This window comes from Cyanistes caeruleus, chromosome 4 (genome assembly GCF_971803275.1).
Source record: "Cyanistes caeruleus chromosome 4, bCyaCae1.hap1.1, whole genome shotgun sequence".
NCBI classification, from domain to species: domain Eukaryota; kingdom Metazoa; phylum Chordata; class Aves; order Passeriformes; family Paridae; genus Cyanistes; species Cyanistes caeruleus.
Window position 1 is genome coordinate 11,068,714 of NC_141704.1, and position 9,453 is coordinate 11,078,166.

General features: G+C 39.1%; 1 long non-coding RNA gene across 1 annotated transcript; it reads left to right on the top strand.

Moving 5' to 3' along the window:
* Positions 1 to 5,157: 5,157 nt before the first annotated feature.
* LOC147653423 (uncharacterized) lies at positions 5,158 to 8,161 on the top strand. The gene is made up of 2 exons (XR_015285560.1): positions 5,158 to 5,564; positions 6,560 to 8,161. It is a non-coding gene; the product is annotated as an uncharacterized LOC147653423 (long non-coding RNA).
* Positions 8,162 to 9,453: the final 1,292 nt, after the last annotated feature.

The window sequence follows — 9,453 nt, forward strand, 5'->3', positions numbered from 1 at the left end:
AGGGCAGGAACTTATTATAATTTCTGGTCTTAGATTTTCACTAGACCTAAAGATCCACATCTAAAAGTCTTCTCTCAGCAGCTGTATTGACATTGAGCAATTCAGCCCTGAATACAGATGATGAAATTGCATTTGCTACAGCAAATGTTGGAAATCCATTCCTTGAAGACTTAGGCTGATCTGCCTTTACTCCTGTGTAGAACTGCCCGGTTAAGGAATGAAATTTCAGAGGCATAGGCACAGGCATAACTCCCTCCAGGAAGGGGTTGCAAAGTCCTTCTTTTCACAATGTCTGTTCTGCTGCTATTTGTGTGGGGTGGATCAGCATTAGAGCTATTACTGGTAGAGAAGAAATTCAGCCAAGGATGATGGAATGATTAAATTATTGATTCCTTTTTCATCTGGAATGTGCCATCAATCTCAAAGATTTGTTCAATTGCAAGGTTTCCTGTATGTCCATTTTCCAGAAACTCCAGCATAAGCAAGCATAAATGGTTTCTTTCATGGAATATTGTTTTTAACACATTCCTATCCCAGAAAAATCAGAGCCATACTTAAATTATTTTACTTTTCTTGGTGATTACCATTTAAAGACTCATCTGTACTGTCTCTCCTAGGCTCATGAATTGTAGTCCTGTGTCTGAATGCACTTCTGTGGCTTTCAGAGGTCAGTTTATAACATGCAAAGTTCACAAATGCAGAATGATTAGGCACTGCTGCTGTCAGAAATAATTGGGCTGTTTATTTTTGTCAGCTAAAGTACACAATGTGGAGTACCAGACCCCACCTGCACTGATCTTCCAAGAGGGTTGGCTTTGGTTTAGAGCTTGAATGCCACTTCTTCCCTTTTTCTGTTTGTATTAGAATATTTACAGAGCAAAATCCTGCTGCCCTAAGACTTTTTCTTAAGAGTAACAGGGAATTGCCTTTACTCTTGCAAGATGTGTTCTGAGCTCCCTAGCAGCATTTCACTGCACCTTTTCCATTATTGGTGCTGTGCTTTTTTTTCCCTTATGTCAATCTGATCAAAGAATTATACAGTATTCCAAATAAGGTTTTCTTACTGTAATGGATGTTGTCATCAGTGCTTCCTTGTCTTCACTAAAATCACCTTGTTTGATCCAGCCTGGGTTTGCAGTTTCCTTTTACTCATCCTTCTTCTCATGTGAGAAACAGTTCCTTAATAATGCTGACATGTGATATCTGTTCTGTTTTTGTCTTATTTAATTTCCTTTGGTGTGATTTCTGCTTGACTAATTACTATGCCTTTCAAGCACTTTGATGAAATAGACTGAGACCTTAAGTATCACACATATTCACCACCACAAAACCCCCTAACCTTAGCAAACCCAAAAAACTTCATGTGCATTCTCTTATTAATGAAAGCAAAATTATTTTTAGGCAAGTTTAACAAGGGTGGGGTGAACTGTAATTAAATTGATGTATTATTCCAAGGAATTATGATGAGGTATAAGGTAACTTTGGTACTGTCTACTCAGGCTACTTAAGCATCTTTATTAAACTGTGATTTAAAAGCCCACAGGAGTGTGATTCAAAAGGCTGTGCTCTGTGAAGGCAATGAAAACAAACAAGCACTTTTGAGGGGCTCAGTTAGGAATGCAGGTGCCTCGAGTAGGCTAAATTCAAATCTTCTCCCTGGTGCCCACATGGAACAGCACTGGCTCCAAACTAGCACCAAGTTCATCCTTCGTGAAAATTAAAGAAGTGTTTTCCACCCAGAGGGACACAAGGGCTTATGAGCTTCAAATATAATATAAAATTATGTAGATATTAAAGTACTTCAGTTATTCCTTTACCTTGCTTCCATGAATCCTCTTGTTTCTGTGAGACATTTCTAACTCATGATATCCTGTTCACTTGGGCTGATATTTCTTCAGTGCTGACTGAAATTGGCTTAACTTTTAATATAAAAGTACAAAATGTGGATCATTTTTTAATAAAGCTTTGCTGTGTGTATTCCTTAAAGACTTGTGGGATGTGATAGTGTTAAAAGACAAGACAGAACAGTTAAAATAAAATATTTAAAAAATCTCTGAAGATTTTATTTTCCCTTTTCTTTAAAAGCGTTCAAGTGGGAAAATACAATTTTCTAATGACTGATTATTTTTCCCATTAATAACCAATTAACTGTACAGTTCAGAATATCTGTCCACTTTGTCTTTTTCAGTTTTTGCCAAGCAATCTGTTGTTTTCGGCTCATTTCCTGGCAATAAAACTAACTGGTTTGTTTGTTTGGGTTTTTTTCACCCTACTCTGAGTAAGGTTAATCCCTCTGTTCACCTGACACAGGTTTTAAGTCCTACTACAGCCCTTTTGATCATAACACCAGGATTATTGACAAGCTGCCAAAACATGGGTTATAGCTAGTGCTTTTCTGGGCTTCAGTATTGACTATATGCCCTACCAACAAAACAGCATCATCATAATAATTTCAATCCCCAAGACAACAGGTGGCAGGTACCAAGCAGTGAATGACTGCCAGACTGAGCCCTGTGGCAGAAATAGCTGTCCTACAAAATGCAGTAAAGTAATAATGGTTGTGAACAATTACATTTCAAAATGAAATTTTAGAAGAATAAGGCCCATCAAGGTTTCTGAAATATGGCACTGAGCAGTTTAATTTTCCACTGCAGACCTTTTGAAATAAATGCTCTTAATAACTCTTGCTTCTTTTCTCCTGCTATGCAGAAAAGACAAAAATTCATCTCAGTTTTGTAGCATATATACTTGCTATATAGAACAATTTTTCAAAAATCAACACTATGTTCTTGTTGTGTCTAGCAATAACTGTTAACATTCATCAGTAAGAAAGCTGTAAGTAGCAGTTTAATAAAAAGACAGAGCCTAGATGGGTGACCAATGTAAACAACCTGGAAAGCAGAGTCCTTGGACACTGGATGCATTCAAAGACTGATGGCTCAGGACTGTTTCCAGCCTTGTCTGTAGTTTCCAGGCTCTGTCTAAGAGATGTTAATATTTGAATTATTGGTTTCTTGACAACCTCCCTGCCCAGGCTACAAAGAGAAAGAGTGATCTACATCACATTCCCTTATCTTTGAAAAAAAGTCTATAGAAAATGTCACACAGTGACTATCTTCCTGGGCTTTCGAGTAAAGGAGGAAGAAATCTGTCCATTCTTGTATTGGAAAGATGGAATTGACTATATAAGTAGCTGAATACTATAAAAAGCTTAAGTGTGTATTTAAGCAGGTATCAAAGGCCCAAGTTTAGGTAACACCAGCTTCCCCATAAATTACCGTGGGTGGCTATGTATTGGTTGCTTGACACTGAAACTCAGGCCATCTGGAGCTATAACCTTTATTAATTGCTCAGCTCATCATTAATCTCTACTTTTGAAAATAAAGATGCTATTTTCTATAATGTAGAACTTTTACTGCTGAAAGTGATGTATGTGCTCTGCTGATTTAGAGAACACAGTGATTTTAGGGCCCATGCATTGCTTTTCCTCTCAAAATACCAAGGTACTTTACAGACAATTAAGCTGAACATTCAGCAGGGCATTCACTGCCTTGTTACCCTCGGTAAGGGTACCCCTAGGTGCAGTGCATTTGGACTGACTGACCATCTTTCTGTATGAGATGCTAAATTTACTCTCAGACTGTTTCAGAAGCATCTCAGTACATGGTCTCAGGCAATAAGCTAGAAGAAACTCATCTTGCTAGTTCATCAAATTCCCAGGAGATTTCCTAGGGAATCAGACTCCAGCTGCCATTTGTCTGTCCCCTACAGGCAGCACAAAACCAGCTTGAGCCATGCCTTGCTTGGCGTGGGCTGGTCACTGGGCAAAGAGTCAAGGTAGTGAGGAGTCTCAGAGTGGAGGAGAATTTGGACTGTGATTGTGGCCATACAAGTCCTTCCCCCATGGGAAGAACAGGAGGGAGTAAAGCAGCAGCTACATCAGGAAAGAGACTCTGCTCTTTTTGTGGTTCTCTGTGCAGCAAAGGCTAGTTTGAGCCAGAAATGTAAAAAGAGGAATATTTGTCAAGGTGAAGGATTTGAGGTAACTATTGGTGAAAAGATGTGATCAGAGATGAAACAGCACAGCACACTCCTGCACCCCCAGGCACTTCAGGGGAGAGAGTTCTGCCTTTTCCTCTGCCTTTAGTTTTGTTCATGGTTGCATGGCTTTGGTTATCATTTAAATAAGATTAGAAAAGGCACAATCCAAAGTGCAATACCTCAAGCATTGATTTTAGTTTTCTGGAATGGGGCATACACCTATTTTAAATACCCAAGGCAAAGAGCCTGGTAGAGTCTCCAAATTTTAGAAAAGTTTTAACAAAACTACAGGAAGGACCTACAGAATCCTACTTCGGTCTTGACTATGTCCAGTGATATATCGCAGTACAAGTTGGCATAATAAATATTTCTGAGTTGCTACAAATGAAAGTACACAGACACTAAGTAAAAGGAGCTAAATTAACAATATTTGGAAATTAAATCCACTCCATAGCTACAGAAACATTTTAGTCAGTTCTCCTGAATAAACTCCTTCTATATAAATTTGAACTCTAACCTGGTGGGCTGAATATTTTGGGGAAGAGTTTAATTCTTTAACCTGCATGCTGAGGCTGTCCATTAGCTGTTTTCCACTGATTTTGGCCTGGCCATGTATTTTCAAGGACTGTTGAACTGATATTGCCAGGGAGCAGCTGGATGTCGGTACAAGCAGCGCCCATAACCTGGAGTTGAAAACTTCCTGCTTCTTCCCTAGAACAGTTTCCTCAATTATAAGTTTCTGATGGCAGACAGATTTTTTTCATTAAAATTACATTCTGGCAGATCCCTCATTAGATCTGATGGCCAAAATATGAGGCTGAGTTTCCTGAGTGGGATCTGTTAGTTTACCCACTAACTGCTGTAACCTGGGGGAAATAATATTAGTTTAGCAGGTAAGAACAGCTCACTCAGCATTCCTCACAGGCTGGAGAGGAGGAAAAGGCAGCTGACCCCAAATGGTTTAAAAATACCCCTCCTAGCAGTGATGTGCTAAAGTAAACACTGAGGGGGAAATGCTGTGAAACATTTTCATCAAGGACCAGTGTAATAACAGAGCTGCTCAAGCTGGGGCTAATGAAATTGTTTTAGCCACCAAAGGGATGGGGTTTTCCAGCTGTGTGCAAGCAGCAATAACAAACTTTCCTTAGGGTGCAGATTCTTTCCTGGTTCTTTAGCTTCACACAGCTCAAATGCTGTTCTTACTCATGACAGTCCCATCAGAAGTTTGGTTTCAGAAACACTTGCCTGGCTGCATTAGCTAGGGAAGAATGCAAGGAGGGTGAATTAAATAAAGATCTAGTGGCCTTGACAGCAGGGAGGGGAGGAGGGAGGATGTTCCTGTAGCAGTTTTTCTCTGGGCTACTGAATATCCTTGGGAATTTCATCAGCTATATTCAACCTGAATCTGAGATCCAGATTTTCTGCCTTCCTTGTACAGTTAATTATTATTTGTTTGTGCAATTTTTTGAACTTCAGTGCTTTCAAGACTGGCTAAGAAATCAGGCTCCTTTTTCAGATGTCTGGTGGGTGACTTTAATATAAGATGGAAATGTTACTAGAGTGTTACTGCTGTTTGGATATCACCCCCTTAGAAGTAAAGAGAGACATGAAGATTATATATTAAGAGCTCACGACATATTCTAGGAATGACAAAAATTTATCATAGAGCAATACATAGGATAAAAGATGGAGAACTTTTGGCTGTAGATGAGTTTAGATATATATAGATATATATATTACATGCAGATAAATGTACTATTTAGTTTCTGATTTCAGTCAATAAGCAATTACAGCTGATGAGTAAGGAAAGATCAGAGGGTCAGCTGTACTTTCTAAATTATACAGACAGTGACAGGGCTTCATCCATCATGGTAGCTAAGATCATCACTGCCAATGCTTTAGTTAATAATATGTCCAGGACAGGGAGCTGGAGCTCTCTTCCCTTGCCAACCCGGTCAGAGAGAGGGCAATGGAACTCTGAAACCTGAGTGAGTGATGTTTCAATGAATATGTGCTTGTCATTGGTAGCCACCTTGGACTTTATATATACTTTATATAGATTTTAAATGAGGTTTGCTGAAGATATCAGGAGGGACAGGTGGAAGTATCAAAGCACCACGGTACTTACTACAGGGCATTAATTACAATTTATTTTGGATTTTTCTTGTCTTAATTGAACATTTATATGCTTATAATATGTTATGAAAATCTGAATTTTGAGGAAAAATATACAAATCTTCATCTGAAAAAAAGTAAGTGGAGTCAAATATAAAAAAAATGCTTAGGAAACATAAAATTCATTTTAACTGCTAAGAGATACTAAAGCCTTCATTAGAACTGCAAACATGGCAAAACTGATAAAAGGATTCATGTCTCTGCAGTACCAAACACTTAAAGAAGCTAATATGGAGTTGTTGAGACACTGAAAGTGCTTCAAGTGCTTTTGATAAGGAACTTCAAAAGTTGAACCATTGTCCCCCTGCCCTACAGAAATTTCATAATTTCTGTCATTGCCCAGGTCAGCTCAGTGTGCAGCAGAGATGTCTTCAGGACCTGGGGAAAGTTTTGGGCTGCAAATCCCCATCACCCTTGGCTGGATCATGACTTGAGTGTTGGGAATGACCTGGGAATGACCTCCTCCACTTTGCTGTTGTTTTCTGAGCAGCTGTTCCTTTCCAGCTGACTGGTGAGTGCTGAGGGAAAGCAGGGCAGAGGTCCCAGCGAGTCTGAATGGCCTTGCAGGAGGATGCTGCATGTGCTTTCTGATGCAGGAGAAACAAGCAGTGTGCTCAGAAAATTAATTGCATCCTTGAATGCTACAGCTCCAAATTAGATGATTTCTTTCAATTCTCTTTTCCCAGCAAACCCACTTAAGCATCACTTAGATGGAAATTCTTATAAGATGAATATGCAAACATCTCCCCCTTTCCCAGTCAGACCTAGTGAGATAATTTGGGGTTAGAATGGGATAAGCCTTATAATAGGCTTAAAACATTTTGTGCAGGACATCCATGACTCATTAGCTCATTGTTCTTCCCTGATGTACAAAATCTTTCCCTTCATACAAGATATTTCTTAGCTGTCTGTTATGTTGACATTTAGGCACTGACTCTTCAGTGTTCATGCCTTATGTAACAGCTTGGAACAGTCATGCAGATGAGTAGGAATGACTCTACAATGCTGCTCATGCCTTGCACCATGCATGAACTATTTCCTTCAGTGTAAGCAGGTAAAAGACAGCAAAGGTATAACCTCCAGTGAAATCAGCCCTGCTCTGGATAGAATCCCAGAAGTACTTTGGCACAAGAGAAAAAAATGTGCTTTTGTTCTCACAAAATCAACATCATAGCCAACAAAACTCCAGATGTTCTGCCTCTATGCTGTTCTGAGTTTCTAAGAAATGCATATTTCACCTGTAAAATGTACTGGGTTAATTTTCTGGTCTATGCCACATTAGCAAAGACTCACGTGAAAAGAGATGTTGGTATGAGTCATGGTACTTACAAAATGTTTGGGAACACATGAGAAAGCTCACATGAGATCAACAGCAGTTACCAAAGAAAACACTGAAGTACTTTTAGACAGAGCTTTTAGAAGAGAAAGTGGAGAAATGAGAAGATGGTGCACTTCAGGTACATACAGGCATACTGCATACTGCAAGATACTGAAAGGATTGAATCCTTTGTCTGTAAAGAAGAATGCATGGAAAGAATTCCTTGGAGGCTAATAAAAAAACCCAACACATTTAGTTTTGGAAATTCCAAGTCATACTAAGGTGAAAGAATATCTTGGAGAACTACCTCTGTGCTCAACCTGTTCTTTTACACAACCCCAAATATTTTCTCTTCCTAGATGAACATTCCATCTGACCCTGAATGGTTCCTGTTTTAATTTTTTGCCCTTCTCTCAAATAATACTTTGTGATAACAACTGTACTTAACAAGCTGACCCTTCATCTGTCACCGAAGCAGTCAAGGAATCAGGCCTGTCCTGAGTAGTTTGGGTTCAAGTGATCTATTTTTCTTCTGCTCTAAGATGTCTCTTTTGTCCTTTTGTGGCTTGCCTGGCCTTCTCCTACATCTATCACATCTTACTAGGTCTCAGAGATCTTCAGGGCTGTTTGCTGATACACAGGATGCCTAAACTTTCTGGTACAGGCCTGTATTCTGGAATGGAGAGTTTCTTTTCTCAGTGCTCTGAACACTGCAGTTTGACTGCAAAGTACGTTTTGATGCATTCTTAGATATTTGTCTCATGCCAGTCTTTCTAGTACACTTCAGTAGAATTGAGATTTTTTTCTGTTTATCAGACAGATGGAAGGAAAAATGTTATGAATCATTGTTTGAAATGTCTGTCATATGTGTTTCATACAATTCTCTCGAGAACTTTTCTTAAAAGGGACATGAAAATTTATTTTCCAATGGTCTCAGTGTTCCCCATCTTTTGTATTTCTGGAAGAATTGCAATTTTGTATTCTTATTCACTTGTCCTTCATTTAATGCTACAATTCCTGCCTGGAAAAGTTGTCAGTAATTGCAGTCCATTTCTTGCAGAGTATGTATAAGATAATAGTGCTGTTCCCTCGGAACATGGGCTAAAAGCACCCTGGAGCAGCCTGCTTTTAAGAAATGGCCTCCAGTGCTTTAGGGCCACATTCTCCTTGAATGGCTTCCTGCTCCTGAAAGAGCTGGGTGAGCTTTTCATGCACAAACATCACTGCAAATAATTTCCTTCAATTTTTGTCTATCTTTATTCCATTCACGTTAGTGTCACTGAGAAGTTAAGGCTGTCCCTTTCATAGGAAGGTGCTTCAACTCTTGCCCCATCACTCTTGTCTTTGCCTTTTCATTATAAGTGTTTTAGAACAGGTCATTAGTTCTCTGGCATATGGGACAGGTGTATCAAGAGGAAGAAACCATGGTTGTTTACTTCTCTGGTCAATCAGTGCCTTATATTTTGCAAATAACTGATTTAAGAGAGATAGTTTGAGTTTTGGAGACTGGTCACAGTATTTCTGAATTGATCTATTATCAATTAGGGTTTGTAACTATTTCTGCTTTCCAGGGTCCATATCCCAATATTTCCACAAATAATCAACATTTCATATTTATCCAGATCTAGATATGCTGATTACCTGTTTGAAGAGTCTGTGGTCCCAGTCTGATGCTGCTGTCTCCCTCCTGGACTCTGGATTACTTTTAGGCTGTTCTACTGCTCCATTCAAGGCCTGCCTTGCAGACTATTCATCCCTTTTTCCAGCAGCCAAACACTGATATAAATACCTCCCCATTCGAGTTGTTGTCAGAATTGTTCTACAGATGAAACACTTGGAAATATTTTTGCCTTTTTTAAAGTGCCAATAGTGCTTACTCTTTATTTTACATTTTATTTTCCTCTTCTCTGTGTATTTCC